Genomic DNA, 6,699 nt, shown 5'->3' with positions numbered 1-6,699 from the left:
CACACACACACACAAGGTTATTGTAGATCGTACTCATAGATGTGCAGCACATAAATTACCAGTAATAAAAGAGTACTCTTTAAGTTCTGTTTAGCCAGTTGTTTCCCACAGAATGCTTTTATTGATTTTTGTTGTCGTTGTTGAGTTCTTGTATTTGTAGCTCGCCTGTGGTGGTAATTCAGCCACGATATGGTAAACGGAGCTGCATCCCATCTGCCTGTATTAGTCTCCTGTGGCTGCTGAAACAGATCGCTACACGTCTGGGGGCTTAAAACAACAGACGTTTATTTTCTCACAGTTTGGAGGTCAGAAATCCAAAATCACCACCACTGGGCTGGAATCAGTGTGGCAGGCCTGTGCTCGCGTCTGACAGCTCCTGGCAGCTGTTGACATTCCTTGACTTGTGGCCACATAACTCTCGTCTCTGCCTCCGTGGCCACACGGCCTCCTCTTCTGTGTCCCAGATCTCCTCTGCCTCTCCCTCATTACAGCCTCCCTGGATAACCAAAAATAATCTCTCCATGTAAAGATCTTTAATCACATCAGCAAAGTTAAAAAATGTTAAAAAAAATTTACATTCCAGGAATTGAGACCTGATACCTTTGGGGGCCCACTGTTCAGCCTACTACTACCCTGCTCTCTTCCCAATAAGTTTGTCGTTAAATTTGATACGTGACCTACTGATTACTCACTGATGAACAGATTGTTAGTGGGATTGAAATGTTTCAGCCTCAGTATTACTTTTAAATCTGCATCATTAATATTTTCTCCACCCATTTCTTCAGTCTAGACCTGTGCTGTCCAATACATTAACCACTGGAAGCGTGGCTGTTGAGCACCTGAAAAAACGTGGCTGGTTTGAATTGAGTTGTGCTTTAAGTGTAAAATACACACCAGAATTTGAAGAGTTAGTACAAAAAAAGAGTGTAAAAAATATCATTAGTTACTTTATATTGATTACATGGAAATGATAATATTTTGGACATACCTGGGTTAAATAAAGTATGCTATTTAATTTTACCTGTTTGCTGTTACTCTTTAAGTCTGGCTACTAGGGGAGTTTGAAATTACATGTGTGGCTTGCACTGTGTCTCTGTTGGAGGCACTGGTCTAGAACATGAGCGGTAAACCCAGCCTGATTTGTGGCCGTGGAAACATTCCCTTCTGGCTGGTTCCAAGCACAGCCGCGAGCGCCGTTATCACAGTGTCTCCACCGCACAGATGCAGCCAGTGTAATGCAGAAGAACAGACAGGAGGGAAACGAAGTAAACCAGGAAGTGCTTAGTTCTGAACTTTACCTCTGTTTTCAGTGTAAGTTAGTTTTTAAACAACGGCTGTGTTCAACAGCTGGCTCACAAAGATTCTTAGACCGTGACAACCGGCGGTTGCAAGCGGCTCCCCACGGAGGGCTTTGTGGAGAGGAGGAGGTGGTCAGACTTAGTTAGGGTCCCGCAGGCTGCTGTGTGGAGAGCAGAGAAGGGAGCGTGGCAGGCACGGCACCTGTAGAGATTAAGGGGCTCCAAACCGAGGGCTGGGGTCTTCCAGCTGTGGGTGTCGGGGCGTTCCCTGGCGCACTCCCCCCGGTGCCCACGGTGCGGCAGCAGAGTCCCAGCGATGGTGCCTCGGAGTGGGCGGGGCACAGCCCTCCCTTGGTTTGGATGGGGAGCTGAGGCCCCGGGGGCAAGAACTTGGGTTCCCCACTGCTGCCACCCTGCTCAGCCAGGGCCCCCGGGTGAGCGGCTGTGCAGGGCGGTCCAACTCGCCGGGCGTTGTCCCCCGAGCCTTTGCGCTGCCAGTGGCCTCTGCCTTAGGCGGCTCCTGCTGGAAGCCACGTTGTGGGACAGGGCTGTCCTGGGCTCCGTGGACCGCTGGCTTCCCTCAGCACAGCCCAGGGAGCTCTGTGTGGCCCACTGCTGCCACGCCAGGCTGGGAGGCCAGGACTGAACTCCCTAACTCCCACCCTCTCTGGACTCGTTGTGAGTGAGGCCCTTTACGATCTGTCTCATTTAATTCTCAGCACAACCTCTAATACCTCGCTTGGGGCCCGGGCTCATATCCTGACTCTGCCAGGTACTAGCTGTGGGACTCTGGGCAGGTTACTTAAATCTCTCTGATCCTGGTTTCTTCCTCTGTAAAATAGGCATAGAATGAAAGGAATGACTGGTGCCTGGTACAGATCAACTGCTCAGTGTTAATCGATGGTAGCAATTACTATTCACCCCCATCTTGCAGAAGAGTAAACTGAGGCCCAGAAAGATGAAATGGCAGAGCAGGATTAGAACTTGCAGCCACAGAGACGAATGAAGCACAGAACCCCACCTTCCAATAGGCCTCTGAGAATCTCCTGGAGCCTCAAACCTGACACCCCTGCAGGGGGCCGGTGCATCCAAATCCCCAGGTCCTGTGACACAGCGTGAACCGAGAAAAGCACAGTTCAGACCCAGGCTCAGGGCAAGTGTGAGGCCTGGCAGCCCTGCCTCTGGAGAGGGAGCCCTGGGCTGGAGGTCCAAAGACCCCTGTGTGGTGCCCCACGTGACCCTGGGCAGGTCACTTCTCTGTGAGCCTCAGGTTCCTCCCTTGGAAAACGAGGACAGGCTGGGTCTGGCCCAGCCTCCCGCTGCCTGGCCCCTTCCCCGAGGCCCGGCACACTGCTCACCCTCCTTGGGCCCCAGAGCCCCTGCCCCTGCCCCTGCCCCATCTGGGCCCTCAGAGCCACCATGCAGGATGAGGGCCCCGGTGCTCTCCCAGGCAGCCCCCACCCTGCTGGACCCCTCATCTCCTCCCACCCAGGCCCCGCCCGCCCTGCCCCCAGCCCAGATTCCACTCCAGGAATCGCGGGGCCTGCCAGGCCCCCGGGAGCTGAGCCGCCAGGAAGAAGCTGCTTGTGTGGTTTGGGCAGCAGAGGAGGGTCGTGGCCTCAGTCAGGATCTGGGCCAGCTCCTGGAAGGCGGGGCCATCTCCCTGGCCCAGGCTGTCCTGCCTTCCCTCCCACTCCCTGGCTGCCGCTACGCCGCCTCCCTGTGGCCTCCCTGCGGGGCTTTCGCCACCCCTTCTTCCCTCCTTCTCTCCACAGGTGGCCTTGGGCCTTAGCTTCCATTTCCTGTCTGTGAAGTGGGCTGTCCTTGTACCTACCTCCAGTGTCGCCGCAAGGCCCAGGCAGATAAAGCACAGATACAGCGTCTATGGGGGCGCCTGCCTCTGAGGATGCCGGCCTGGCTCGGGGACACCCCTACTCTGCACCTGCCTCGCCACAAGCTTCAGCCACCATTTCCTATGACCTCTGACTCCCAAACAGTGTGGACTATTATTATTTGCGTTTTGTATTTTTAATGCAATATTTCAAACACACTGAAAAATACTTAAGAGAAGCCACACTACCACCCACACGTGTTAACAGTTTGTCACATTTGCTTCTGATCTTTTTTTATTAATTCGTACATTATTTTTTAAATGTGTTGAGTACCTACCGTGTGCCAGGCACTGTTCTAGGCACTGGGGACACAGCAGTGAACGGCAGCATTAAAAACTGAGCCCTCGGGGAGCACATTCTCAAGCTGGAAGACAAGTAACATACACAGAAGTCAGAGGCACGGTGGGTGAGAAGAGGCAGGCAGAGAGGAACAAGGCAAGGGAGGCATCAGGAATCGAGAGGCCAGGGGGGCTTCCCTGAGCAAGTGTCATCAGGTCAAGACCAAAAGGAGGGGAGGGATTTGGTTAAGTGAAAACCTGGGGGCAAAGCATCCCAGGCAAGGAAATAGCAAGGGCAGGGGTCCCAAGGCAGAGCCTGTCTGGTAGGTTTGAAGAATGGTGAGGCAGCTAGTTATGAGCCAGAGTCTAGGAATGACTGGCTCACTAGATACAGAGCCTGCCAGGCCCTGGGCTCCACTCCTGTTGGAATCATCTCATTTAGTCCTTACTGCATTTTACAGATGGGGAAACTGAGGCCCAAGGTGGACAAGTGGCTTACCTGAGGTTACCCAGCTAGCAAGGGCATGTCTTGGGGTTTGAAGCCAGACCTGGGTCCCACCTCAGAGCTGGGTGAGGGCCCTGGGGTGGCCAAGGAGAAGGAGGAGGAGGAGGAGGCTGTAGGGAGAGGCCACCCCACCCAGGAAATGCCGAGAAGGTAGCAGCCCATCCCTGGCCTGAGGCTGACCTGAGGCTGGGAGGCTGCAAGAGGGACCGGCTTTCCCTTCGAGTGCTGCTGACTCAGGCGCCCTCCTGCCCCCATCATCCCCCCAACCTCCAGGACAGCTGCGGGGCCGCCTCAGGTCACTGAAGACCTTGTGTCCATGCCCTTGCCTGGGCTCCCCAGAGCCTGTTTCCTGCTTTGAGCAATGAGCAGGCGTGGCCCTGTTGCCCTGTGACCATGGTAATCATACGCCTGGGCCCGGGCTCACGGGGGAAGGGAAGCACGAGCAGTCCTTGGTGTCCCACCCTCACCCCGTGCCATTCTTAACCGTGCCCCACGTGTGGATGGGCTGGGCCTATCTGCTCACGTCTCAGTTTACCCATTTAACCCCTTGAACCTGATCAGATGGGGCCAAGCTGGGGCCTTAGAGTCACCTGGGAAAGGACTGGTTTAAAATCCAGGCTCTGGGGCCCTACTCCATGAGCATTCGCACAGGTGTGGGGGGAGTTCTGACACTCTGAGAACCCCTGCTTGCCTGGGCCCCCCCTCTCCACCCCCTGCCCACTCTACCGTTGAACTGCTCACCCATTACAGCCCAGCTTGAACTGCCCCCCTCCCTCCAGGGGCACCTACCCTGCATCAGATGCCTCTTCTGGGCTCCCACCGCCCCCGGGTGTCCCCATCACAGCACAGCGAACTCCGGGTGGCTGTGGTCGCCACTCGGCTCTGTGCTCCCCTAGACTGTGAGCTGGGGGTGCGCGGTGGGGCAGGCATGGCTGCTTACTGCTTGCTGACTCGGTCCCCTTTCAAAGACAGAAGTGGAGACTGAGGAAGGGCAGGGACTTGCCCAGGGTGACAGAGGGGCAGAGCTCAAACAGCAATTAGCAAGAGCTCTAACAACAGCTGAGGCCCACATGGCACTTCCTGTCTGCCTGGCGCGGTCTGGTCTAAGGGCTTTACAAGTGCTAATTCATCTCATCTTCCTAACGACCCTCTGAGGCAGGTACTAGGATCACCCACGTTTTTACAGGTGAGGAAACCGAGACACAGAGAGCTTAAGCATCTTGCTCCAGGCCGCACAGCTTCTAAAGGCAACGGAAGTAGGGATGTGAATTAACACCTTCCTAACGCTTCCCCGTGTGAGGCCTTCGTTCTGCAGAAGAGGCCACTGGGGCTCAGGCTGTGAAAGTCAGCCATGGGTGGCAGGGCAGGGACCAGAACCCAGGCGTCAGACCTGCCTGAGCTGCCTGTGCTGGACATGGCGTGGGCAGAGGTCGGAGGTGCCTGACCCGTCTCAGTGCCGCCAGCTCAGCCCCCTTGCCTGCACCCACCTGTCTTAGCTTCCTCATCTAGAACCTCGGGGCTTTCCTCCCTCACAGACCTGTTGAGAGCACTTAATCAGCTGAAACCAGGAAAGGGATGTGATTGGTGTCTGCCACACCTGTAGACACTCGTAAGCCTTGTTCTTACCTTCCTTCCTCTCACCTCCCTGCCTCTCTGCTCGGCCCTCTTCCAGATCCAGCCCCAACCCCAGGTAAGGGCTGAGCAGGGCTGACTGGGGGCGGGGGTGTGGTCAGGCCTGTGGCTTGGCAACTGCCTGGGGTCACAAGTCAGGCGCCTCCCTTGACACAGCTGGTGGGGTCTGGGCCAGGCCTACCTGCCCCACCTAAGCTTCTGGGACCCTGAGCCCAGGGCAGCCTATTCTCAGTCTTGGAAGGAAAGGTTCAGCCTCCAGGCCACTGTCCAGATGAGAAAAGGAGGCCTGGGATGTGGGTGGGGACAGGCCATCGTCCCTCAGCGTGGAGGCGGTGCAGCTTTGTTTATACACCATTCCCTGCGTAGGGAGGCCCTGCCCCCACGTCGGAGAAGCCCGGATCCAATCTCGGGACCAAATGCCAGCTCCCCAGGAACGGCCTCTTCTCCCCACTGGGTCTCTGTCCCTCTCTTTAGCTGATGGCGCTCCTAAGAATCCCCCGTGCTGCCACCAGAGCTTTTTATGTCGGATCCTGAAGGATGTATAGGAGTTCCCCAGGGGGCTGTGGGCGGAGAAGGGCAATCCTGACTCACCACCCAGCGGGACCAGAAGCGTGGCGTGGGCGGTGCTCTGGCGCGCTGGGGGATGGTCCAAGTGGTGTCCCGTGGAACTGGTCAAACATAATACAACTCGTCAATCACTGGGCCAATGGCGCAGATGGGGAAACTGAGGCCGGGGACCAGGGAGTCGCCCCGGTCAGAATTCTCCTGGCTTTCGGGACGGGGCTGCCTCATTATCTGAGTGTGCGCGTCGCTCGCTCATTGCAGGAAGGGAAAAGCCTCCTCCGAATGGGGGAACGCGCGTCTCCCCTCAAAAACTCGTCCCCAGTGGCCCACGCCGGAGCTCTGCTCGTGGACTACAAATCCCGGCAGGCCCCGCGCCGCGGCGCACGCGCAGCGGGCGTACTCGCGGGCGCCCACTGAGCGGCGGCAGGGGCGGGGCGGGCGGCGCGCGGGCCGCCCATTGGCCAGGAGGCACGTCCGTTGGGCGGGCCCGCCCCGTGCAGGACCCGCCCCGCCGCGCCCGCGCCTGGCGC

The sequence above is a fragment of the Balaenoptera ricei genome, chromosome 20, assembly GCF_028023285.1.
Source record: "Balaenoptera ricei isolate mBalRic1 chromosome 20, mBalRic1.hap2, whole genome shotgun sequence".
Taxonomy (NCBI): Eukaryota; Metazoa; Chordata; class Mammalia; order Artiodactyla; family Balaenopteridae; genus Balaenoptera; species Balaenoptera ricei.
Note: the sequence above shows the minus strand (reverse complement) of the source record.